Source organism: Phalacrocorax aristotelis, unplaced genomic scaffold, assembly GCF_949628215.1.
Source record: "Phalacrocorax aristotelis unplaced genomic scaffold, bGulAri2.1 scaffold_70, whole genome shotgun sequence".
NCBI classification, from domain to species: domain Eukaryota; kingdom Metazoa; phylum Chordata; class Aves; order Suliformes; family Phalacrocoracidae; genus Phalacrocorax; species Phalacrocorax aristotelis.
Window position 1 is genome coordinate 385,859 of NW_027441236.1, and position 26,049 is coordinate 411,907.

Below are 26,049 nucleotides of genomic sequence, written 5' to 3' on the forward strand. Positions count from 1 at the left end.
GCGGGCTGTCCGGGAAGCGGTCCCCTTTGAGAGCAGGGAAAAGGAGCGGGTTCCTCTTCAATGTGACGGGAACGTGTGCCGGGCAGGGCGGTTCCAGGCTGTGTGCGTTATTGTGCAGTGTGTGTGTTTCGTGTTGGGTGTCTCCGACCTTCCTCGGGTCTCGGTTGCTCTCTTTGTTCTTTAGGAGCCAGGCAGGTGCCTCGGCAGCGTTAGTAGGGCCCGGCGAGGCCCTAGTCGTGGGCTCGGCGCCCGTCGGGCGCTTCTCTTTTGGCGTCGCAAGCTTCGGGCGTGGATCGTTTTGGCGTCTCGGACGGTCGTCTTGGGCGGCGTCGTTCCCGGCTGCGTGAGCAGCGCCGCTCTGTCGCTGTGAGTTTTTTGGGACTGGCGTTTCTTCCTTGCATCCTTAGGCGGTTAGGTCTTGAAGCTGGGCTGCTTGCACGTCCGTCGTCCCGGTTGTGAGAGGAAGCTCTTGTCACGGGCCGCGAAGCTGTCGGCGTGCTCTGGCGTTGCCGTAGGGCCTGCCGACGTCACCGTCGGGGTCCCGCAGGCGGTCTTGCCGGACGGGGGGTTTCCGTCTGGGTGTCGTCGTTCTCTCCGAGAGCTGCCTCTCATCCTTCGGGGCGCGTGGCCTGTAGCGTTCTGTGTAGCGTTGTTCTGTGTTTGTCTTGGAGCCGCCCTGCCCGGGGATGTAGAGTCAGGGCAAGGCGGGTGGTGCTGGCATCTCGGGATGCGCCCAGGCTGTGGCGGGGGTGGGGGGGAAGGAATTTTGCGGCCGTCTTGGATCGACTGGCTGTTGTCAGTGGGTGAGGGAAGTAATTCCTGTTGGGTTTTGTGGGCCCCCAGGGAACAACCGTAGGTGTCTGGGGGAGGGAGCTAGAGCCTTAGCTGAGCGGGTAGCGTGTCAAGGGTGTTCTGGCTTGTCTGTGTGCTGGGCTTACTGTTTGATGTATTGTGCTGATGTTTAAGAGCCGCCCTAGTTGGGCTCTCGAGGGGTGTTCCTACGTGCGATCGAGACCTGCGTCGTGGTTCAGCTGTCGCTGTGCATGCAGGTGACGTGTTTGGCATCGGTTTGGCAGGTGCCGAGGGAGGAGTCGTGCAGGGTGATGGAGGACGGCGCTGTAAGCAGGTGAGTTGGTGTGCGGTGTATCTGGAGGGAAGATGTGGCTGTTGGCTCTATGAGCCCGTTGTGGTAATTTTTCTTTGTGGACGCATGCGAGGAGCCGAGCGGGATCTGGGCACCGGAGGGGTGCCCAGGCACAGGGTGAGCGGTGACGGGTGGGCTGAAGCGTAGCGATTCGTCCTGAGGGGTCGCGTTGCAGGTGGTTGCGAGCAACGTGCGTTTGGCTCTTGCAGGTGGCGGGCGAGCCTCAAGACGGCAAGCGGATCTGATGGAGGCCGGGCAGGTGAGCTGTCGAGGAAAAGGTGCGTGTCTGAGATGTCTGAGATGGGGGGTGGGGGGGGGTGTGTTTGTGCGGGTATCCTGAGACTCCCGCAGCACCCGAGCGGGTCCTTTTTTGCTTGGGTTCTTGCAGGTGCCGCACGCAGGCTTCGGAGGGGAGACGCCGCGTGCCGACGAGAGGTCCGAGAGGTGAGGGGCTTGAAGGCCAGGCGGCTGTTTGAGAGCAAGGTGTCGTACGGCCACTCAGTTGAAGCGTTTGTCTCTGGTTTTGCAGGTTGTGCGCCGGCTGCCTTTGGGCCTGGATGCGCGTTTGAGGTGAGCTGGGTCGCAGAGGGGAGGGGCGCGGGGCTGGTGTGGTTCGTTCTTCCTTTTTTGGCGGAGCGACGGTAACTTTGTGTGCCCTGTGGTATCTCTAGGGGCCGCAGGGGATGGCGTTCGTCCTCGTCCGGAACGGGCACGGAGCAGCCGGGTGAGCGGAGCAGCCGGGCGCGCGTGAGGTGGGGGGCGTTGCGGGGGTGGGTCCTTGTGGAGTGATGGGATGCCGGCTGACAGGGCTGCTGTGTGTGTATTGTTGTTGTTTTTGTTTAGGTGATGAAAAGGCACCTGGCCCGTGGAGGACCGATGCAGTGGGCTGACCGTGCGCTTGTTCTTCTGAAGGATGGGTGGACTGAGACTCTCGGCCCCTTGAAAGCTAAGTTGAGGCAACGGTGCTGGGGAAGGGGTTGGGGGAGGCAGGGGTTTTAAGGATGGTGCAGCGGAGCGGGCTGTCCGGGAAGCGGTCCCCTTTGAGAGCAGGGAAAAGGAGCGGGTTCCTCTTCAATGTGACGGGAACGTGTGCCGGGCAGGGCGGTTCCAGGCTGTGTGCGTTATTGTGCAGTGTGTGTGTTTCGTGTTGGGTGTCTCCGACCTTCCTCGGGTCTCGGTTGCTGTCTTTGTTCTTTAGGAGCCAGGCAGGTGCCTCGGCAGCGTTAGTAGGGCCCGGCGAGGCCCTAGTCGTGGGCTCGGCGCCCGTCGGGCGCTTCTCTTTTGGCGTCGCAAGCTTCGGGCGTGGATCGTTTTGGCGTCTCGGACGGTCGTCTTGGGCGGCGTCGTTCCCGGCTGCGTGAGCAGCGCCGCTCTGTCGCTGTGAGTTTTTTGGGACTGGCGTTTCTTCCTTGCATCCTTAGGCGGTTAGGTCTTGAAGCTGGGCTGCTTGCACGTCCGTCGTCTCGGTTGTGAGAGGAAGCTCTTGTCACGGGCCGCGAAGCTGTCGGCGTGCTCTGGCGTTGCCGTAGGGCCTGCCGACGTCACCGTCGGGGTCCCGCAGGCGGTCTTGCCGGACGGGGGGTTTCCGTCTGGGTGTCGTCGTTCTCTCCGAGAGCTGCCTCTCATCCTTCGGGGCGCGTGGCCTGTAGCGTTCTGTGTAGCGTTGTTCTGTGTTTGTCTTGGAGCCGCCCTGCCCGGGGATGTAGAGTCAGGGCAAGGCGGGTGGTGCTGGCATCTAGGGATGCGCCCAGGCTGTGGCGTGGGTGGGGGGGAAGGAATTTTGCAGCCGTCTTGGATCGACTGGCTGTTGTCGGTGGGTGAGGGAAGTAATTCCTGTTGGGTTTTGTGGGCCCCCAGGGAACAACCGTAGGTGTCTGGGGGAGGGAGCTAGAGCCTTAGCTGAGCGGGTAGCGTGTCAAGGGTGTTCTGGCTTGTCTGTGTGCTGGGCTTACTGTTTGATGTATTGTGCTGATGTTTAAGAGCCGCCCTAGTTGGGCTCTCGAGGGGTGTTCCTACGTGCGATCGAGACCTGCGTCGTGGTTCAGCTGTCGCTGTGCATGCAGGTGACGTGTTTGGCATCGGTTTGGCAGGTGCCGAGGGAGGAGTCGTGCAGGGTGATGGAGGACGGCGCTGTAAGCAGGTGAGTTGGTGTGCGGTGTATCTGGAGGGAAGATGTGGCTGTTGGCTCTATGAGCCCGTTGTGGTAATTTTTCTTTGTGGACGCATGCGAGGAGCCGAGCGGGATCTGGGCACCGGAGGGGTGCCCAGGCACAGGGTGAGCGGTGACGGGTGGGCTGAAGCGTAGCGATTCGTCCTGAGGGGTCGCGTTGCAGGTGGTTGCGAGCAACGTGCGTTTGGCTCTTGCAGGTGGCGGGCGAGCCTCAAGACGGCAAGCGGATCTGATGGAGGCCGGGCAGGTGAGCTGTCGAGGAAAAGGTGCGTGTCTGAGATGTCTGAGATGGGGGGTGGGGGGGGGTGTGTTTGTGCGGGTATCCTGAGACTCCCGCAGCACCCGAGCGGGTCCTTTTTTGCTTGGGTTCTTGCAGGTGCCGCACGCAGGCTTCGGAGGGGAGACGCCGCGTGCCGACGAGAGGTCCGAGAGGTGAGGGGCTTGAAGGCCAGGCGGCTGTTTGAGAGCAAGGTGTCGTACGGCCACTCAGTTGAAGCGTTTGTCTCTGGTTTTGCAGGTTGTGCGCCGGCTGCCTTTGGGCCTGGATGCGCGTTTGAGGTGAGCTGGGTCGCAGAGGGGAGGGGCGCGGGGCTGGTGTGGTTCGTTCTTCCTTTTTTGGCGGAGCGACGGTAACTTTGTGTGCCCTGTGGTATCTCTAGGGGCCGCAGGGGATGGTGTTCGTCCTCGTCCGGAACGGGCACGGAGCAGCCGGGTGAGCGGAGCAGCCGGGCGCGCGTGAGGTGGGGGGCGTTGCGGGGGTGGGTCCTTGTGGAGTGATGGGATGCCGGCTGACAGGGCTGCTGTGTGTGTATTGTTGTTGTTTTTGTTTAGGTGATGAAAAGGCACCTGGCCCGTGGAGGACCGATGCAGTGGGCTGACCGTGCGCTTGTTCTTCTGAAGGATGGGTGGACTGAGACTCTCGGCCCCTTGAAAGCTAAGTTGAGGCAACGGTGCTGGGGAAGGGGTTGGGGGAGGCAGGGGTTTTAAGGATGGTGCAGCGGAGCGGGCTGTCCGGGAAGCGGTCCCCTTTGAGAGCAGGGAAAAGGAGCGGGTTCCTCTTCAATGTGACGGGAACGTGTGCCGGGCAGGGCGGTTCCAGGCTGTGTGCGTTATTGTGCAGTGTGTGTGTTTCGTGTTGGGTGTCTCCGACCTTCCTCGGGTCTCGGTTGCTCTCTTTGTTCTTTAGGAGCCAGGCAGGTGCCTCGGCAGCGTTAGTAGGGCCCGGCGAGGCCCTAGTCGTGGGCTGGGCGCCCGTCGGGCGCTTCTCTTTTGGCGTCGCAAGCTTCGGGCGTGGATCGTTTTGGCGTCTCGGACGGTCGTCTTGGGCGGCGTCGTTCCCGGCTGCGTGAGCAGCGCCGCTCTGTCGCTGTGAGTTTTTTGGGACTGGCGTTTTTTCCTTGCATCCTTAGGCGGTTAGGTCTTGAAGCTGGGCTGCTTGCACGTCCGTCGTCTCGGTTGTGAGAGGAAGCTCTTGTCACGGGCCGCGAAGCTGTCGGCGTGCTCTGGCGTTGCCGTAGGGCCTGCCGACGTCACCGTCGGGGTCCCGCAGGCGGTCTTGCCGGACGGGGGGTTTCCGTCTGGGTGTCGTCGTTCTCTCCGAGAGCTGCCTCTCATCCTTCGGGGCGCGTGGCCTGTAGCGTTCTGTGTAGCGTTGTTCTGTGTTTGTCTTGGAGCCGCCCTGCCCGGGGATGTAGAGTCAGGGCAAGGCGGGTGGTGCTGGCATCTCGGGATGCGCCCAGGCTGTGGCGGGGGTGGGGGGGAAGGAATTTTGCAGCCGTCTTGGATCGACTGGCTGTTGTCGGTGGGTGAGGGAAGTAATTCCTGTTGGGTTTTGTGGGCCCCCAGGGAACAACCGTAGGTGTCTGGGGGAGGGAGCTAGAGCCTTAGCTGAGCGGGTAGCGTGTCAAGGGTGTTCTGGCTTGTCTGTGTGCTGGGCTTACTGTTTGATGTATTGTGCTGATGTTTAAGAGCCGCCCTAGTTGGGCTCTCGAGGGGTGTTCCTACGTGCGATCGAGACCTGCGTCGTGGTTCAGCTGTCGCTGTGCATGCAGGTGACGTGTTTGGCATCGGTTTGGCAGGTGCCGAGGGAGGAGTCGTGCAGGGTGATGGAGGACGGCGCTGTAAGCAGGTGAGTTGGTGTGCGGTGTATCTGGAGGGAAGATGTGGCTGTTGGCTCTATGAGCCCGTTGTGGTAATTTTTCTTTGTGGACGCATGCGAGGAGCCGAGCGGGATCTGGGCACCGGAGGGGTGCCCAGGCACAGGGTGAGCGGTGACGGGTGGGCTGAAGCGTAGCGATTCGTCCTGAGGGGTCGCGTTGCAGGTGGTTGCGAGCAACGTGCGTTTGGCTCTTGCAGGTGGCGGGCGAGCCTCAAGACGGCAAGCGGATCTGATGGAGGCCGGGCAGGTGAGCTGTCGAGGAAAAGGTGCGTGTCTGAGATGTCTGAGATGGGGGGTGGGGGGGGGTGTGTTTGTGCGGGTATCCTGAGACTCCCGCAGCACCCGAGCGGGTCCTTTTTTGCTTGGGTTCTTGCAGGTGCCGCACGCAGGCTTCGGAGGGGAGACGCCGCGTGCCGACGAGAGGTCCGAGAGGTGAGGGGCTTGAAGGCCAGGCGGCTGTTTGAGAGCAAGGTGTCGTACGGCCACTCAGTTGAAGCGTTTGTCTCTGGTTTTGCAGGTTGTGCGCCGGCTGCCTTTGGGCCTGGATGCGCGTTTGAGGTGAGCTGGGTCGCAGAGGGGAGGGGCGCGGGGCTGGTGTGGTTCGTTCTTCCTTTTTTGGCGGAGCGACGGTAACTTTGTGTGCCCTGTGGTATCTCTAGGGGCCGCAGGGGATGGCGTTCGTCCTCGTCCGGAACGGGCACGGAGCAGCCGGGTGAGCGGAGCAGCCGGGCGCGCGTGAGGTGGGGGGCGTTGCGGGGGTGGGTCCTTGTGGAGTGATGGGATGCCGGCTGACAGGGCTGCTGTGTGTGTATTGTTGTTGTTTTTGTTTAGGTGATGAAAAGGCACCTGGCCCGTGGAGGACCGATGCAGTGGGCTGACCGTGCGCTTGTTCTTCTGAAGGATGGGTGGACTGAGACTCTCGGCCCCTTGAAAGCTAAGTTGAGGCAACGGTGCTGGGGAAGGGGTTGGGGGAGGCAGGGGTTTTAAGGATGGTGCAGCGGAGCGGGCTGTCCGGGAAGCGGTCCCCTTTGAGAGCAGGGAAAAGGAGCGGGTTCCTCTTCAATGTGACGGGAACGTGTGCCGGGCAGGGCGGTTCCAGGCTGTGTGCGTTATTGTGCAGTGTGTGTGTTTCGTGTTGGGTGTCTCCGACCTTCCTCGGGTCTCGGTTGCTGTCTTTGTTCTTTAGGAGCCAGGCAGGTGCCTCGGCAGCGTTAGTAGGGCCCGGCGAGGCCCTAGTCGTGGGCTCGGCGCCCGTCGGGCGCTTCTCTTTTGGCGTCGCAAGCTTCGGGCGTGGATCGTTTTGGCGTCTCGGACGGTCGTCTTGGGCGGCGTCGTTCCCGGCTGCGTGAGCAGCGCCGCTCTGTCGCTGTGAGTTTTTTGGGACTGGCGTTTCTTCCTTGCATCCTTAGGCGGTTAGGTCTTGAAGCTGGGCTGCTTGCACGTCCGTCGTCTCGGTTGTGAGAGGAAGCTCTTGTCACGGGCCGCGAAGCTGTCGGCGTGCTCTGGCGTTGCCGTAGGGCCTGCCGACGTCACCGTCGGGGTCCCGCAGGCGGTCTTGCCGGACGGGGGGTTTCCGTCTGGGTGTCGTCGTTCTCTCCGAGAGCTGCCTCTCATCCTTCGGGGCGCGTGGCCTGTAGCGTTCTGTGTAGCGTTGTTCTGTGTTTGTCTTGGAGCCGCCCTGCCCGGGGATGTAGAGTCAGGGCAAGGCGGGTGGTGCTGGCATCTAGGGATGCGCCCAGGCTGTGGCGTGGGTGGGGGGGAAGGAATTTTGCGGCCGTCTTGGATCGACTGGCTGTTGTCGGTGGGTGAGGGAAGTAATTCCTGTTGGGTTTTGTGGGCCCCCAGGGAACAACCGTAGGTGTCTGGGGGAGGGAGCTAGAGCCTTAGCTGAGCGGGTAGCGTGTCAAGGGTGTTCTGGCTTGTCTGTGTGCTGGGCTTACTGTTTGATGTATTGTGCTGATGTTTAAGAGCCGCCCTAGTTGGGCTCTCGAGGGGTGTTCCTACGTGCGATCGAGACCTGCGTCGTGGTTCAGCTGTCGCTGTGCATGCAGGTGACGTGTTTGGCATCGGTTTGGCAGGTGCCGAGGGAGGAGTCGTGCAGGGTGATGGAGGACGGCGCTGTAAGCAGGTGAGTTGGTGTGCGGTGTATCTGGAGGGAAGATGTGGCTGTTGGCTCTATGAGCCCGTTGTGGTAATTTTTCTTTGTGGACGCATGCGAGGAGCCGAGCGGGATCTGGGCACCGGAGGGGTGCCCAGGCACAGGGTGAGCGGTGACGGGTGGGCTGAAGCGTAGCGATTCGTCCTGAGGGGTCGCGTTGCAGGTGGTTGCGAGCAACGTGCGTTTGGCTCTTGCAGGTGGCGGGCGAGCCTCAAGACGGCAAGCGGATCTGATGGAGGCCGGGCAGGTGAGCTGTCGAGGAAAAGGTGCGTGTCTGAGATGTCTGAGATGGGGGGTGGGGGGGGGTGTGTTTGTGCGGGTATCCTGAGACTCCCGCAGCACCCGAGCGGGTCCTTTTTTGCTTGGGTTCTTGCAGGTGCCGCACGCAGGCTTCGGAGGGGAGACGCCGCGTGCCGACGAGAGGTCCGAGAGGTGAGGGGCTTGAAGGCCAGGCGGCTGTTTGAGAGCAAGGTGTCGTACGGCCACTCAGTTGAAGCGTTTGTCTCTGGTTTTGCAGGTTGTGCGCCGGCTGCCTTTGGGCCTGGATGCGCGTTTGAGGTGAGCTGGGTCGCAGAGGGGAGGGGCGCGGGGCTGGTGTGGTTCGTTCTTCCTTTTTTGGCGGAGCGACGGTAACTTTGTGTGCCCTGTGGTATCTCTAGGGGCCGCAGGGGATGGCGTTCGTCCTCGTCCGGAACGGGCACGGAGCAGCCGGGTGAGCGGAGCAGCCGGGCGCGCGTGAGGTGGGGGGCGTTGCGGGGGTGGGTCCTTGTGGAGTGATGGGATGCCGGCTGACAGGGCTGCTGTGTGTGTATTGTTGTTGTTTTTGTTTAGGTGATGAAAAGGCACCTGGCCCGTGGAGGACCGATGCAGTGGGCTGACCGTGCGCTTGTTCTTCTGAAGGATGGGTGGACTGAGACTCTCGGCCCCTTGAAAGCTAAGTTGAGGCAACGGTGCTGGGGAAGGGGTTGGGGGAGGCAGGGGTTTTAAGGATGGTGCAGCGGAGCGGGCTGTCCGGGAAGCGGTCCCCTTTGAGAGCAGGGAAAAGGAGCGGGTTCCTCTTCAATGTGACGGGAACGTGTGCCGGGCAGGGCGGTTCCAGGCTGTGTGCGTTATTGTGCAGTGTGTGTGTTTCGTGTTGGGTGTCTCCGACCTTCCTCGGGTCTCGGTTGCTGTCTTTGTTCTTTAGGAGCCAGGCAGGTGCCTCGGCAGCGTTAGTAGGGCCCGGCGAGGCCCTAGTCGTGGGCTCGGCGCCCGTCGGGCGCTTCTCTTTTGGCGTCGCAAGCTTCGGGCGTGGATCGTTTTGGCGTCTCGGACGGTCGTCTTGGGCGGCGTCGTTCCCGGCTGCGTGAGCAGCGCCGCTCTGTCGCTGTGAGTTTTTTGGGACTGGCGTTTCTTCCTTGCATCCTTAGGCGGTTAGGTCTTGAAGCTGGGCTGCTTGCACGTCCGTCGTCCCGGTTGTGAGAGGAAGCTCTTGTCACGGGCCGCGAAGCTGTCGGCGTGCTCTGGCGTTGCCGTAGGGCCTGCCGACGTCACCGTCGGGGTCCCGCAGGCGGTCTTGCCGGACGGGGGGTTTCCGTCTGGGTGTCGTCGTTCTCTCCGAGAGCTGCCTCTCATCCTTCGGGGCGCGTGGCCTGTAGCGTTCTGTGTAGCGTTGTTCTGTGTTTGTCTTGGAGCCGCCCTGCCCGGGGATGTAGAGTCAGGGCAAGGCGGGTGGTGCTGGCATCTAGGGATGCGCCCAGGCTGTGGCGGGGGTGGGGGGGAAGGAATTTTGCAGCCGTCTTGGATCGACTGGCTGTTGTCGGTGGGTGAGGGAAGTAATTCCTGTTGGGTTTTGTGGGCCCCCAGGGAACAACCGTAGGTGTCTGGGGGAGGGAGCTAGAGCCTTAGCTGAGCGGGTAGCGTGTCAAGGGTGTTCTGGCTTGTCTGTGTGCTGGGCTTACTGTTTGATGTATTGTGCTGATGTTTAAGAGCCGCCCTAGTTGGGCTCTCGAGGGGTGTTCCTACGTGCGATCGAGACCTGCGTCGTGGTTCAGCTGTCGCTGTGCATGCAGGTGACGTGTTTGGCATCGGTTTGGCAGGTGCCGAGGGAGGAGTCGTGCAGGGTGATGGAGGACGGCGCTGTAAGCAGGTGAGTTGGTGTGCGGTGTATCTGGAGGGAAGATGTGGCTGTTGGCTCTATGAGCCCGTTGTGGTAATTTTTCTTTGTGGACGCATGCGAGGAGCCGAGCGGGATCTGGGCACCGGAGGGGTGCCCAGGCACAGGGTGAGCGGTGACGGGTGGGCTGAAGCGTAGCGATTCGTCCTGAGGGGTCGCGTTGCAGGTGGTTGCGAGCAACGTGCGTTTGGCTCTTGCAGGTGGCGGGCGAGCCTCAAGACGGCAAGCGGATCTGATGGAGGCCGGGCAGGTGAGCTGTCGAGGAAAAGGTGCGTGTCTGAGATGTCTGAGATGGGGGGTGGGGGGGGGTGTGTTTGTGCGGGTATCCTGAGACTCCCGCAGCACCCGAGCGGGTCCTTTTTTGCTTGGGTTCTTGCAGGTGCCGCACGCAGGCTTCGGAGGGGAGACGCCGCGTGCCGACGAGAGGTCCGAGAGGTGAGGGGCTTGAAGGCCAGGCGGCTGTTTGAGAGCAAGGTGTCGTACGGCCACTCAGTTGAAGCGTTTGTCTCTGGTTTTGCAGGTTGTGCGCCGGCTGCCTTTGGGCCTGGATGCGCGTTTGAGGTGAGCTGGGTCGCAGAGGGGAGGGGCGCGGGGCTGGTGTGGTTCGTTCTTCCTTTTTTGGCGGAGCGACGGTAACTTTGTGTGCCCTGTGGTATCTCTAGGGGCCGCAGGGGATGGCGTTCGTCCTCGTCCGGAACGGGCACGGAGCAGCCGGGTGAGCGGAGCAGCCGGGCGCGCGTGAGGTGGGGGGCGTTGCGGGGGTGGGTCCTTGTGGAGTGATGGGATGCCGGCTGACAGGGCTGCTGTGTGTGTATTGTTGTTGTTTTTGTTTAGGTGATGAAAAGGCACCTGGCCCGTGGAGGACCGATGCAGTGGGCTGACCGTGCGCTTGTTCTTCTGAAGGATGGGTGGACTGAGACTCTCGGCCCCTTGAAAGCTAAGTTGAGGCAACGGTGCTGGGGAAGGGGTTGGGGGAGGCAGGGGTTTTAAGGATGGTGCAGCGGAGCGGGCTGTCCGGGAAGCGGTCCCCTTTGAGAGCAGGGAAAAGGAGCGGGTTCCTCTTCAATGTGACGGGAACGTGTGCCGGGCAGGGCGGTTCCAGGCTGTGTGCGTTATTGTGCAGTGTGTGTGTTTCGTGTTGGGTGTCTCCGACCTTCCTCGGGTCTCGGTTGCTGTCTTTGTTCTTTAGGAGCCAGGCAGGTGCCTCGGCAGCGTTAGTAGGGCCCGGCGAGGCCCTAGTCGTGGGCTCGGCGCCCGTCGGGCGCTTCTCTTTTGGCGTCGCAAGCTTCGGGCGTGGATCGTTTTGGCGTCTCGGACGGTCGTCTTGGGCGGCGTCGTTCCCGGCTGCGTGAGCAGCGCCGCTCTGTCGCTGTGAGTTTTTTTGGGACTGGCGTTTCTTCCTTGCATCCTTAGGCGGTTAGGTCTTGAAGCTGGGCTGCTTGCACGTCCGTCGTCTCGGTTGTGAGAGGAAGCTCTTGTCACGGGCCGCGAAGCTGTCGGCGTGCTCTGGCGTTGCCGTAGGGCCTGCCGACGTCACCGTCGGGGTCCCGCAGGCGGTCTTGCCGGACGGGGGGTTTCCGTCTGGGTGTCGTCGTTCTCTCCGAGAGCTGCCTCTCATCCTTCGGGGCGCGTGGCCTGTAGCGTTCTGTGTAGCGTTGTTCTGTGTTTGTCTTGGAGCCGCCCTGCCCGGGGATGTAGAGTCAGGGCAAGGCGGGTGGTGCTGGCATCTCGGGATGCGCCCAGGCTGTGGCGGGGGTGGGGGGGAAGGAATTTTGCAGCCGTCTTGGATCGACTGGCTGTTGTCGGTGGGTGAGGGAAGTAATTCCTGTTGGGTTTTGTGGGCCCCCAGGGAACAACCGTAGGTGTCTGGGGGAGGGAGCTAGAGCCTTAGCTGAGCGGGTAGCGTGTCAAGGGTGTTCTGGCTTGTCTGTGTGCTGGGCTTACTGTTTGATGTATTGTGCTGATGTTTAAGAGCCGCCCTAGTTGGGCTCTCGAGGGGTGTTCCTACGTGCGATCGAGACCTGCGTCGTGGTTCAGCTGTCGCTGTGCATGCAGGTGACGTGTTTGGCATCGGTTTGGCAGGTGCCGAGGGAGGAGTCGTGCAGGGTGATGGAGGACGGCGCTGTAAGCAGGTGAGTTGGTGTGCGGTGTATCTGGAGGGAAGATGTGGCTGTTGGCTCTATGAGCCCGTTGTGGTAATTTTTCTTTGTGGACGCATGCGAGGAGCCGAGCGGGATCTGGGCACCGGAGGGGTGCCCAGGCACAGGGTGAGCGGTGACGGGTGGGCTGAAGCGTAGCGATTCGTCCTGAGGGGTCGCGTTGCAGGTGGTTGCGAGCAACGTGCGTTTGGCTCTTGCAGGTGGCGGGCGAGCCTCAAGACGGCAAGCGGATCTGATGGAGGCCGGGCAGGTGAGCTGTCGAGGAAAAGGTGCGTGTCTGAGATGTCTGAGATGGGGGGTGGGGGGGGGGGTGTTTGTGCGGGTATCCTGAGACTCCCGCAGCACCCGAGCGGGTCCTTTTTTGCTTGGGTTCTTGCAGGTGCCGCACGCAGGCTTCGGAGGGGAGACGCCGCGTGCCGACGAGAGGTCCGAGAGGTGAGGGGCTTGAAGGCCAGGCGGCTGTTTGAGAGCAAGGTGTCGTACGGCCACTCAGTTGAAGCGTTTGTCTCTGGTTTTGCAGGTTGTGCGCCGGCTGCCTTTGGGCCTGGATGCGCGTTTGAGGTGAGCTGGGTCGCAGAGGGGAGGGGCGCGGGGCTGGTGTGGTTCGTTCTTCCTTTTTTGGCGGAGCGACGGTAACTTTGTGTGCCCTGTGGTATCTCTAGGGGCCGCAGGGGATGGCGTTCGTCCTCGTCCGGAACGGGCACGGAGCAGCCGGGTGAGCGGAGCAGCCGGGCGCGCGTGAGGTGGGGGGCGTTGCGGGGGTGGGTCCTTGTGGAGTGATGGGATGCCGGCTGACAGGGCTGCTGTGTGTGTATTGTTGTTGTTTTTGTTTAGGTGATGAAAAGGCACCTGGCCCGTGGAGGACCGATGCAGTGGGCTGACCGTGCGCTTGTTCTTCTGAAGGATGGGTGGACTGAGACTCTCGGCCCCTTGAAAGCTAAGTTGAGGCAACGGTGCTGGGGAAGGGGTTGGGGGAGGCAGGGGTTTTAAGGATGGTGCAGCGGAGCGGGCTGTCCGGGAAGCGGTCCCCTTTGAGAGCAGGGAAAAGGAGCGGGTTCCTCTTCAATGTGACGGGAACGTGTGCCGGGCAGGGCGGTTCCAGGCTGTGTGCGTTATTGTGCAGTGTGTGTGTTTCGTGTTGGGTGTCTCCGACCTTCCTCGGGTCTCGGTTGCTGTCTTTGTTCTTTAGGAGCCAGGCAGGTGCCTCGGCAGCGTTAGTAGGGCCCGGCGAGGCCCTAGTCGTGGGCTCGGCGCCCGTCGGGCGCTTCTCTTTTGGCGTCGCAAGCTTCGGGCGTGGATCGTTTTGGCGTCTCGGACGGTCGTCTTGGGCGGCGTCGTTCCCGGCTGCGTGAGCAGCGCCGCTCTGTCGCTGTGAGTTTTTTGGGACTGGCGTTTCTTCCTTGCATCCTTAGGCGGTTAGGTCTTGAAGCTGGGCTGCTTGCACGTCCGTCGTCCCGGTTGTGAGAGGAAGCTCTTGTCACGGGCCGCGAAGCTGTCGGCGTGCTCTGGCGTTGCCGTAGGGCCTGCCGACGTCACCGTCGGGGTCCCGCAGGCGGTCTTGCCGGACGGGGGGTTTCCGTCTGGGTGTCGTCGTTCTCTCCGAGAGCTGCCTCTCATCCTTCGGGGCGCGTGGCCTGTAGCGTTCTGTGTAGCGTTGTTCTGTGTTTGTCTTGGAGCCGCCCTGCCCGGGGATGTAGAGTCAGGGCAAGGCGGGTGGTGCTGGCATCTAGGGATGCGCCCAGGCTGTGGCGGGGGTGGGGGGGAAGGAATTTTGCAGCCGTCTTGGATCGACTGGCTGTTGTCGGTGGGTGAGGGAAGTAATTCCTGTTGGGTTTTGTGGGCCCCCAGGGAACAACCGTAGGTGTCTGGGGGAGGGAGCTAGAGCCTTAGCTGAGCGGGTAGCGTGTCAAGGGTGTTCTGGCTTGTCTGTGTGCTGGGCTTACTGTTTGATGTATTGTGCTGATGTTTAAGAGCCGCCCTAGTTGGGCTCTCGAGGGGTGTTCCTACGTGCGATCGAGACCTGCGTCGTGGTTCAGCTGTCGCTGTGCATGCAGGTGACGTGTTTGGCATCGGTTTGGCAGGTGCCGAGGGAGGAGTCGTGCAGGGTGATGGAGGACGGCGCTGTAAGCAGGTGAGTTGGTGTGCGGTGTATCTGGAGGGAAGATGTGGCTGTTGGCTCTATGAGCCCGTTGTGGTAATTTTTCTTTGTGGACGCATGCGAGGAGCCGAGCGGGATCTGGGCACCGGAGGGGTGCCCAGGCACAGGGTGAGCGGTGACGGGTGGGCTGAAGCGTAGCGATTCGTCCTGAGGGGTCGCGTTGCAGGTGGTTGCGAGCAACGTGCGTTTGGCTCTTGCAGGTGGCGGGCGAGCCTCAAGACGGCAAGCGGATCTGATGGAGGCCGGGCAGGTGAGCTGTCGAGGAAAAGGTGCGTGTCTGAGATGTCTGAGATGGGGGGTGGGGGGGCGGTGTTTGTGCGGGTATCCTGAGACTCCCGCAGCACCCGAGCGGGTCCTTTTTTGCTTGGGTTCTTGCAGGTGCCGCACGCAGGCTTCGGAGGGGAGACGCCGCGTGCCGACGAGAGGTCCGAGAGGTGAGGGGCTTGAAGGCCAGGCGGCTGTTTGAGAGCAAGGTGTCGTACGGCCACTCAGTTGAAGCGTTTGTCTCTGGTTTTGCAGGTTGTGCGCCGGCTGCCTTTGGGCCTGGATGCGCGTTTGAGGTGAGCTGGGTCGCAGAGGGGAGGGGCGCGGGGCTGGTGTGGTTCGTTCTTCCTTTTTTGGCGGAGCGACGGTAACTTTGTGTGCCCTGTGGTATCTCTAGGGGCCGCAGGGGATGGCGTTCGTCCTCGTCCGGAACGGGCACGGAGCAGCCGGGTGAGCGGAGCAGCCGGGCGCGCGTGAGGTGGGGGGCGTTGCGGGGGTGGGTCCTTGTGGAGTGATGGGATGCCGGCTGACAGGGCTGCTGTGTGTGTATTGTTGTTGTTTTTGTTTAGGTGATGAAAAGGCACCTGGCCCGTGGAGGACCGATGCAGTGGGCTGACCGTGCGCTTGTTCTTCTGAAGGATGGGTGGACTGAGACTCTCGGCCCCTTGAAAGCTAAGTTGAGGCAACGGTGCTGGGGAAGGGGTTGGGGGAGGCAGGGGTTTTAAGGATGGTGCAGCGGAGCGGGCTGTCCGGGAAGCGGTCCCCTTTGAGAGCAGGGAAAAGGAGCGGGTTCCTCTTCAATGTGACGGGAACGTGTGCCGGGCAGGGCGGTTCCAGGCTGTGTGCGTTATTGTGCAGTGTGTGTGTTTCGTGTTGGGTGTCTCCGACCTTCCTCGGGTCTCGGTTGCTGTCTTTGTTCTTTAGGAGCCAGGCAGGTGCCTCGGCAGCGTTAGTAGGGCCCGGCGAGGCCCTAGTCGTGGGCTCGGCGCCCGTCGGGCGCTTCTCTTTTGGCGTCGCAAGCTTCGGGCGTGGATCGTTTTGGCGTCTCGGACGGTCGTCTTGGGCGGCGTCGTTCCCGGCTGCGTGAGCAGCGCCGCTCTGTCGCTGTGAGTTTTTTGGGACTGGCGTTTCTTCCTTGCATCCTTAGGCGGTTAGGTCTTGAAGCTGGGCTGCTTGCACGTCCGTCGTCCCGGTTGTGAGAGGAAGCTCTTGTCACGGGCCGCGAAGCTGTCGGCGTGCTCTGGCGTTGCCGTAGGGCCTGCCGACGTCACCGTCGGGGTCCCGCAGGCGGTCTTGCCGGACGGGGGGTTTCCGTCTGGGTGTCGTCGTTCTCTCCGAGAGCTGCCTCTCATCCTTCGGGGCGCGTGGCCTGTAGCGTTCTGTGTAGCGTTGTTCTGTGTTTGTCTTGGAGCCGCCCTGCCCGGGGATGTAGAGTCAGGGCAAGGCGGGTGGTGCTGGCATCTCGGGATGCGCCCAGGCTGTGGCGGGGGTGGGGGGGAAGGAATTTTGCGGCCGTCTTGGATCGACTGGCTGTTGTCGGTGGGTGAGGGAAGTAATTCCTGTTGGGTTTTGTGGGCCCCCAGGGAACAACCGTAGGTGTCTGGGGGAGGGAGCTAGAGCCTTAGCTGAGCGGGTAGCGTGTCAAGGGTGTTCTGGCTTGTCTGTGTGCTGGGCTTACTGTTTGATGTATTGTGCTGATGTTTAAGAGCCGCCCTAGTTGGGCTCTCGAGGGGTGTTCCTACGTGCGATCGAGACCTGCGTCGTGGTTCAGCTGTCGCTGTGCATGCAGGTGACGTGTTTGGCATCGGTTTGGCAGGTGCCGAGGGAGGAGTCGTGCAGGGTGATGGAGGACGGCGCTGTAAGCAGGTGAGTTGGTGTGCGGTGTATCTGGAGGGAAGATGTGGCTGTTGGCTCTATGAGCCCGTTGTGGTAATTTTTCTTTGTGGACGCATGCGAGGAGCCGAGCGGGATCTGGGCACCGGAGGGGTGCCCAGGCACAGGGTGAGCGGTGACGGGTGGGCTGAAGCGTAGCGATTCGTCCTGAGGGGTCGCGTTGCAGGTGGTTGCGAGCAACGTGCGTTTGGCTCTTGCAGGTGGCGGGCGAGCCTCAAGACGGCAAGCGGATCTGATGGAGGCCGGGCAGGTGAGCTGTCGAGGAAAAGGTGCGTGTCTGAGATGTCTGAGATGGGGGGTGGGGGGGGGGGTGTTTGTGCGGGTATCCTGAGACTCCCGCAGCACCCGAGCGGGTCCTTTTTTGCTTGGGTTCTTGCAGGTGCCGCACGCAGGCTTCGGAGGGGAGACGCCGCGTGCCGACGAGAGGTCCGAGAGGTGAGGGGCTTGAAGGCCAGGCGGCTGTTTGAGAGCAAGGTGTCGTACGGCCACTCAGTTGAAGCGTTTGTCTCTGGTTTTGCAGGTTGTGCGCCGGCTGCCTTTGGGCCTGGATGCGCGTTTGAGGTGAGCTGGGTCGCAGAGGGGAGGGGCGCGGGGCTGGTGTGGTTCGTTCTTCCTTTTTTGGCGGAGCGACGGTAACTTTGTGTGCCCTGTGGTATCTCTAGGGGCCGCAGGGGATGGCGTTCGTCCTCGTCCGGAACGGGCACGGAGCAGCCGGGTGAGCGGAGCAGCCGGGCGCGCGTGAGGTGGGGGGCGTTGCGGGGGTGGGTCCTTGTGGAGTGATGGGATGCCGGCTGACAGGGCTGCTGTGTGTGTATTGTTGTTGTTTTTGTTTAGGTGATGAAAAGGCACCTGGCCCGTGGAGGACCGATGCAGTGGGCTGACCGTGCGCTTGTTCTTCTGAAGGATGGGTGGACTGAGACTCTCGGCCCCTTGAAAGCTAAGTTGAGGCAACGGTGCTGGGGAAGGGGTTGGGGGAGGCAGGGGTTTTAAGGATGGTGCAGCGGAGCGGGCTGTCCGGGAAGCGGTCCCCTTTGAGAGCAGGGAAAAGGAGCGGGTTCCTCTTCAATGTGACGGGAACGTGTGCCGGGCAGGGCGGTTCCAGGCTGTGTGCGTTATTGTGCAGTGTGTGTGTTTCGTGTTGGGTGTCTCCGACCTTCCTCGGGTCTCGGTTGCTGTCTTTGTTCTTTAGGAGCCAGGCAGGTGCCTCGGCAGCGTTAGTAGGGCCCGGCGAGGCCCTAGTCGTGGGCTCGGCGCCCGTCGGGCGCTTCTCTTTTGGCGTCGCAAGCTTCGGGCGTGGATCGTTTTGGCGTCTCGGACGGTCGTCTTGGGCGGCGTCGTTCCCGGCTGCGTGAGCAGCGCCGCTCTGTCGCTGTGAGTTTTTTTGGGACTGGCGTTTCTTCCTTGCATCCTTAGGCGGTTAGGTCTTGAAGCTGGGCTGCTTGCACGTCCGTCGTCTCGGTTGTGAGAGGAAGCTCTTGTCACGGGCCGCGAAGCTGTCGGCGTGCTCTGGCGTTGCCGTAGGGCCTGCCGACGTCACCGTCGGGGTCCCGCAGGCGGTCTTGCCGGACGGGGGGTTTCCGTCTGGGTGTCGTCGTTCTCTCCGAGAGCTGCCTCTCATCCTTCGGGGCGCGTGGCCTGTAGCGTTCTGTGTAGCGTTGTTCTGTGTTTGTCTTGGAGCCGCCCTGCCCGGGGATGTAGAGTCAGGGCAAGGCGGGTGGTGCTGGCATCTCGGGATGCGCCCAGGCTGTGGCGGGGGTGGGGGGGAAGGAATTTTGCAGCCGTCTTGGATCGACTGGCTGTTGTCGGTGGGTGAGGGAAGTAATTCCTGTTGGGTTTTGTGGGCCCCCAGGGAACAACCGTAGGTGTCTGGGGGAGGGAGCTAGAGCCTTAGCTGAGCGGGTAGCGTGTCAAGGGTGTTCTGGCTTGTCTGTGTGCTGGGCTTACTGTTTGATGTATTGTGCTGATGTTTAAGAGCCGCCCTAGTTGGGCTCTCGAGGGGTGTTCCTACGTGCGATCGAGACCTGCGTCGTGGTTCAGCTGTCGCTGTGCATGCAGGTGACGTGTTTGGCATCGGTTTGGCAGGTGCCGAGGGAGGAGTCGTGCAGGGTGATGGAGGACGGCGCTGTAAGCAGGTGAGTTGGTGTGCGGTGTATCTGGAGGGAAGATGTGGCTGTTGGCTCTATGAGCCCGTTGTGGTAATTTTTCTTTGTGGACGCATGCGAGGAGCCGAGCGGGATCTGGGCACCGGAGGGGTGCCCAGGCACAGGGTGAGCGGTGACGGGTGGGCTGAAGCGTAGCGATTCGTCCTGAGGGGTCGCGTTGCAGGTGGTTGCGAGCAACGTGCGTTTGGCTCTTGCAGGTGGCGGGCGAGCCTCAAGACGGCAAGCGGATCTGATGGAGGCCGGGCAGGTGAGCTGTCGAGGAAAAGGTGCGTGTCTGAGATGTCTGAGATGGGGGGTGGGGGGGGGTGTGTTTGTGCGGGTATCCTGAGACTCCCGCAGCACCCGAGCGGGTCCTTTTTTGCTTGGGTTCTTGCAGGTGCCGCACGCAGGCTTCGGAGGGGAGACGCCGCGTGCCGACGAGAGGTCCGAGAGGTGAGGGGCTTGAAGGCCAGGCGGCTGTTTGAGAGCAAGGTGTCGTACGGCCACTCAGTTGAAGCGTTTGTCTCTGGTTTTGCAGGTTGTGCGCCGGCTGCCTTTGGGCCTGGATGCGCGTTTGAGGTGAGCTGGGTCGCAGAGGGGAGGGGCGCGGGGCTGGTGTGGTTCGTTCTTCCTTTTTTGGCGGAGCGACGGTAACTTTGTGTGCCCTGTGGTATCTCTAGGGGCCGCAGGGGATGGCGTTCGTCCTCGTCCGGAACGGGCACGGAGCAGCCGGGTGAGCGGAGCAGCCGGGCGCGCGTGAGGTGGGGGGCGTTGCGGGGGTGGGTCCTTGTGGAGTGATGGGATGCCGGCTGACAGGGCTGCTGTGTGTGTATTGTTGTTGTTTTTGTTTAGGTGATGAAAAGGCACCTGGCCCGTGGAGGACCGATGCAGTGGGCTGACCGTGCGCTTGTTCTTCTGAAGGATGGGTGGACTGAGACTCTCGGCCCCTTGAAAGCTAAGTTGAGGCAACGGTGCTGGGGAAGGGGTTGGGGGAGGCAGGGGTTTTAAGGATGGTGCAGCGGAGCGGGCTGTCCGGGAAGCGGTCCCCTTTGAGAGCAGGGAAAAGGAGCGGGTTCCTCTTCAATGTGACGGGAACGTGTGCCGGGCAGGGCGGTTCCAGGCTGTGTGCGTTATTGTGCAGTGTGTGTGTTTCGTGTTGGGTGTCTCCGACCTTCCTCGGGTCTCGGTTGCTGTCTTTGTTCTTTAGGAGCCAGGCAGGTGCCTCGGCAGCGTTAGTAGGGCCCGGCGAGGCCCTAGTCGTGGGCTCGGCGCCCGTCGGGCGCTTCTCTTTTGGCGTCGCAAGCTTCGGGCGTGGATCGTTTTGGCGTCTCGGACGGTCGTCTTGGGCGGCGTCGTTCCCGGCTGCGTGAGCAGCGCCGCTCTGTCGCTGTGAGTTTTTTGGGACTGGCGTTTCTTCCTTGCATCCTTAGGCGGTTAGGTCTTGAAGCTGGGCTGCTTGCACGTCCGTCGTCCCGGTTGTGAGAGGAAGCTCTTGTCACGGGCCGCGAAGCTGTCGGCGTGCTCTGGCGTTGCCGTAGGGCCTGCCGACGTCACCGTCGGGGTCCCGCAGGCGGTCTTGCCGGACGGGGGGTTTCCGTCTGGGTGTCGTCGTTCTCTCCGAGAGCTGCCTCTCATCCTTCGGGGCGCGTGGCCTGTAGCGTTCTGTGTAGCGTTGTTCTGTGTTTGTCTTGGAGCCGCCCTGCCCGGGGATGTAGAGTCAGGGCAAGGCGGGTGGTGCTGGCATCTCGGGATGCGCCCAGGCTGTGGCGGGGGTGGGGGGGAAGGAATTTTGCAGCCGTCTTGGATCGACTGGCTGTTGTCGGTGGGTGAGGGAAGTAATTCCTGTTGGGTTTTGTGGGCCCCCAGGGAACAACCGTAGGTGTCTGGGGGAGGGAGCTAGAGCCTTAGCTGAGCGGGTAGCGTGTCAAGGGTGTTCTGGCTTGTCTGTGTGCTGGGCTTACTGTTTGATGTATTGTGCTGATGTTTAAGAGCCGCCCTAGTTGGGCTCTCGAGGGGTGTTCCTACGTGCGATCGAGACCTGCGTCGTGGTTCAGCTGTCGCTGTGCATGCAGGTGACGTGTTTGGCATCGGTTTGGCAGGTGCCGAGGGAGGAGTCGTGCAGGGTGATGGAGGACGGCGCTGTAAGCAGGTGAGTTGGTGTGCGGTGTATCTGGAGGGAAGATGTGGCTGTTGGCTCTATGAGCCCGTTGTGGTAATTTTTCTTTGTGGACGCATGCGAGGAGCCGAGCGGGATCTGGGCACCGGAGGGGTGCCCAGGCACAGGGTGAGCGGTGACGGGTGGGCTGAAGCGTAGCGATTCGTCCTGAGGGGTCGCGTTGCAGGTGGTTGCGAGCAACGTGCGTTTGGCTCTTGCAGGTGGCGGGCGAGCCTCAAGACGGCAAGCGGATCTGATGGAGGCCGGGCAGGTGAGCTGTCGAGGAAAAGGTGCGTGTCTGAGATGTCTGAGATGGGGGGTGGGGGGGGGTGTGTTTGTGCGGGTATCCTGAGACTCCCGCAGCACCCGAGCGGGTCCTTTTTTGCTTGGGTTCTTGCAGGTGCCGCACGCAGGCTTCGGAGGGGAGACGCCGCGTGCCGACGAGAGGTCCGAGAGGTGAGGGGCTTGAAGGCCAGGCGGCTGTTTGAGAGCAAGGTGTCGTACGGCCACTCAGTTGAAGCGTTTGTCTCTGGTTTTGCAGGTTGTGCGCCGGCTGCCTTTGGGCCTGGATGCGCGTTTGAGGTGAGCTGGGTCGCAGAGGGGAGGGGCGCGGGGCTGGTGTGGTTCGTTCTTCCTTTTTTGGCGGAGCGACGGTAACTTTGTGTGCCCTGTGGTATCTCTAGGGGCCGCAGGGGATGGCGTTCGTCCTCGTCCGGAACGGGCACGGAGCAGCCGGGTGAGCGGAGCAGCCGGGCGCGCGTGAGGTGGGGGGCGTTGCGGGGGTGGGTCCTTGTGGAGTGATGGGATGCCGGCTGACAGGGCTGCTGTGTGTGTATTGTTGTTGTTTTTGTTTAGGTGATGAAAAGGCACCTGGCCCGTGGAGGACCGATGCAGTGGGCTGACCGTGCGCTTGTTCTTCTGAAGGATGGGTGGACTGAGACTCTCGGCCCCTTGAAAGCTAAGTTGAGGCAACGGTGCTGGGGAAGGGGTTGGGGGAGGCAGGGGTTTTAAGGATGGTGCAGCGGAGCGGGCTGTCCGGGAAGCGGTCCCCTTTGAGAGCAGGGAAAAGGAGCGGGTTCCTCTTCAATGTGACGGGAACGTGTGCCGGGCAGGGCGGTTCCAGGCTGTGTGCGTTATTGTGCAGTGTGTGTGTTTCGTGTTGGGTGTCTCCGACCTTCCTCGGGTCTCGGTTGCTGTCTTTGTTCTTTAGGAGCCAGGCAGGTGCCTCGGCAGCGTTAGTAGGGCCCGGCGAGGCCCTAGTCGTGGGCTCGGCGCCCGTCGGGCGCTTCTCTTTTGGCGTCGCAAGCTTCGGGCGTGGATCGTTTTGGCGTCTCGGACGGTCGTCTTGGGCGGCGTCGTTCCCGGCTGCGTGAGCAGCGCCGCTCTGTCGCTGTGAGTTTTTTGGGACTGGCGTTTCTTCCTTGCATCCTTAGGCGGTTAGGTCTTGAAGCTGGGCTGCTTGCACGTCCGTCGTCCCGGTTGTGAGAGGAAGCTCTTGTCACGGGCCGCGAAGCTGTCGGCGTGCTCTGGCGTTGCCGTAGGGCCTGCCGACGTCACCGTCGGGGTCCCGCAGGCGGTCTTGCCGGACGGGGGGTTTCCGTCTGGGTGTCGTCGTTCTCTCCGAGAGCTGCCTCTCATCCTTCGGGGCGCGTGGCCTGTAGCGTTCTGTGTAGCGTTGTTCTGTGTTTGTCTTGGAGCCGCCCTGCCCGGGGATGTAGAGTCAGGGCAAGGCGGGTGGTGCTGGCATCTCGGGATGCGCCCAGGCTGTGGCGGGGGTGGGGGGGAAGGAATTTTGCAGCCGTCTTGGATCGACTGGCTGTTGTCGGTGGGTGAGGGAAGTAATTCCTGTTGGGTTTTGTGGGCCCCCAGGGAACAACCGTAGGTGTCTGGGGGAGGGAGCTAGAGCCTTAGCTGAGCGGGTAGCGTGTCAAGGGTGTTCTGGCTTGTCTGTGTGCTGGGCTTACTGTTTGATGTATTGTGCTGATGTTTAAGAGCCGCCCTAGTTGGGCTCTCGAGGGGTGTTCCTACGTGCGATCGAGACCTGCGTCGTGGTTCAGCTGTCGCTGTGCATGCAGGTGACGTGTTTGGCATCGGTTTGGCAGGTGCCGAGGGAGGAGTCGTGCAGGGTGATGGAGGACGGCGCTGTAAGCAGGTGAGTTGGTGTGCGGTGTATCTGGAGGGAAGATGTGGCTGTTGGCTCTATGAGCCCGTTGTGGTAATTTTTCTTTGTGGACGCATGCGAGGAGCCGAGCGGGATCTGGGCACCGGAGGGGTGCCCAGGCACAGGGTGAGCGGTGACGGGTGGGCTGAAGCGTAGCGATTCGTCCTGAGGGGTCGCGTTGCAGGTGGTTGCGAGCAACGTGCGTTTGGCTCTTGCAGGTGGCGGGCGAGCCTCAAGACGGCAAGCGGATCTGATGGAGGCCGGGCAGGTGAGCTGTCGAGGAAAAGGTGCGTGTCTGAGATGTCTGAGATGGGGGGTGGGGGGGGGTGTGTTTGTGCGGGTATCCTGAGACTCCCGCAGCACCCGAGCGGGTCCTTTTTTGCTTGGGTTCTTGCAGGTGCCGCACGCAGGCTTCGGAGGGGAGACGCCGCGTGCCGACGAGAGGTCCGAGAGGTGAGGGGCTTGAAGGCCAGGCGGCTGTTTGAGAGCAAGGTGTCGTACGGCCACTCAGTTGAAGCGTTTGTCTCTGGTTTTGCAGGTTGTGCGCCGGCTGCCTTTGGGCCTGGATGCGCGTTTGAGGTGAGCTGGGTCGCAGAGGGGAGGGGCGCGGGGCTGGTGTGGTTCGTTCTTCCTTTTTTGGCGGAGCGACGGTAACTTTGTGTGCCCTGTGGTATCTCTAGGGGCCGCAGGGGATGGCGTTCGTCCTCGTCCGGAACGGGCACGGAGCAGCCGGGTGAGCGGAGCAGCCGGGCGCGCGTGAGGTGGGGGGCGTTGCGGGGGTGGGTCCTTGTGGAGTGATGGGATGCCGGCTGACAGGGCTGCTGTGTGTGTATTGTTGTTGTTTTTGTTTAGGTGATGAAAAGGCACCTGGCCCGTGGAGGACCGATGCAGTGGGCTGACCGTGCGCTTGTTCTTCTGAAGGATGGGTGGACTGAGACTCTCGGCCCCTTGAAAGCTAAGTTGAGGCAACGGTGCTGGGGAAGGGGTTGGGGGAGGCAGGGGTTTTAAGGATGGTGCAGCGGAGCGGGCTGTCCGGGAAGCGGTCCCCTTTGAGAGCAGGGAAAAGGAGCGGGTTCCTCTTCAATGTGACGGGAACGTGTGCCGGGCAGGGCGGTTCCAGGCTGTGTGCGTTATTGTGCAGTGTGTGTGTTTCGTGTTGGGTGTCTCCGACCTTCCTCGGGTCTCGGTTGCTGTCTTTGTTCTTTAGGAGCCAGGCAGGTGCCTCGGCAGCGTTAGTAGGGCCCGGCGAGGCCCTAGTCGTGGGCTCGGCGCCCGTCGGGCGCTTCTCTTTTGGCGTCGCAAGCTTCGGGCGTGGATCGTTTTGGCGTCTCGGACGGTCGTCTTGGGCGGCGTCGTTCCCGGCTGCGTGAGCAGCGCCGCTCTGTCGCTGTGAGTTTTTTGGGACTGGCGTTTCTTCCTTGCATCCTTAGGCGGTTAGGTCTTGAAGCTGGGCTGCTTGCACGTCCGTCGTCCCGGTTGTGAGAGGAAGCTCTTGTCACGGGCCGCGAAGCTGTCGGCGTGCTCTGGCGTTGCCGTAGGGCCTGCCGACGTCACCGTCGGGGTCCCGCAGGCGGTCTTGCCGGACGGGGGGTTTCCGTCTGGGTGTCGTCGTTCTCTCCGAGAGCTGCCTCTCATCCTTCGGGGCGCGTGGCCTGTAGCGTTCTGTGTAGCGTTGTTCTGTGTTTGTCTTGGAGCCGCCCTGCCCGGGGATGTAGAGTCAGGGCAAGGCGGGTGGTGCTGGCATCTAGGGATGCGCCCAGGCTGTGGCGGGGGTGGGGGGGAAGGAATTTTGCAGCCGTCTTGGATCGACTGGCTGTTGTCGGTGGGTGAGGGAAGTAATTCCTGTTGGGTTTTGTGGGCCCCCAGGGAACAACCGTAGGTGTCTGGGGGAGGGAGCTAGAGCCTTAGCTGAGCGGGTAGCGTGTCAAGGGTGTTCTGGCTTGTCTGTGTGCTGGGCTTACTGTTTGATGTATTGTGCTGATGTTTAAGAGCCGCCCTAGTTGGGCTCTCGAGGGGTGTTCCTACGTGCGATCGAGACCTGCGTCGTGGTTCAGCTGTCGCTGTGCATGCAGGTGACGTGTTTGGCATCGGTTTGGCAGGTGCCGAGGGAGGAGTCGTGCAGGGTGATGGAGGACGGCGCTGTAAGCAGGTGAGTTGGTGTGCGGTGTATCTGGAGGGAAGATGTGGCTGTTGGCTCTATGAGCCCGTTGTGGTAATTTTTCTTTGTGGACGCATGCGAGGAGCCGAGCGGGATCTGGGCACCGGAGGGGTGCCCAGGCACAGGGTGAGCGGTGACGGGTGGGCTGAAGCGTAGCGATTCGTCCTGAGGGGTCGCGTTGCAGGTGGTTGCGAGCAACGTGCGTTTGGCTCTTGCAGGTGGCGGGCGAGCCTCAAGACGGCAAGCGGATCTGATGGAGGCCGGGCAGGTGAGCTGTCGAGGAAAAGGTGCGTGTCTGAGATGTCTGAGATGGGGGGTGGGGGGGGGTGTGTTTGTGCGGGTATCCTGAGACTCCCGCAGCACCCGAGCGGGTCCTTTTTTGCTTGGGTTCTTGCAGGTGCCGCACGCAGGCTTCGGAGGGGAGACGCCGCGTGCCGACGAGAGGTCCGAGAGGTGAGGGGCTTGAAGGCCAGGCGGCTGTTTGAGAGCAAGGTGTCGTACGGCCACTCAGTTGAAGCGTTTGTCTCTGGTTTTGCAGGTTGTGCGCCGGCTGCCTTTGGGCCTGGATGCGCGTTTGAGGTGAGCTGGGTCGCAGAGGGGAGGGGCGCGGGGCTGGTGTGGTTCGTTCTTCCTTTTTTGGCGGAGCGACGGTAACTTTGTGTGCCCTGTGGTATCTCTAGGGGCCGCAGGGGATGGCGTTCGTCCTCGTCCGGAACGGGCACGGAGCAGCCGGGTGAGCGGAGCAGCCGGGCGCGCGTGAGGTGGGGGGCGTTGCGGGGGTGGGTCCTTGTGGAGTGATGGGATGCCGGCTGACAGGGCTGCTGTGTGTGTATTGTTGTTGTTTTTGTTTAGGTGATGAAAAGGCACCTGGCCCGTGGAGGACCGATGCAGTGGGCTGACCGTGCGCTTGTTCTTCTGAAGGATGGGTGGACTGAGACTCTCGGCCCCTTGAAAGCTAAGTTGAGGCAACGGTGCTGGGGAAGGGGTTGGGGGAGGCAGGGGTTTTAAGGATGGTGCAGCGGAGCGGGCTGTCCGGGAAGCGGTCCCCTTTGAGAGCAGGGAAAAGGAGCGGGTTCCTCTTCAATGTGACGGGAACGTGTGCCGGGCAGGGCGGTTCCAGGCTGTGTGCGTTATTGTGCAGTGTGTGTGTTTCGTGTTGGGTGTCTCCGACCTTC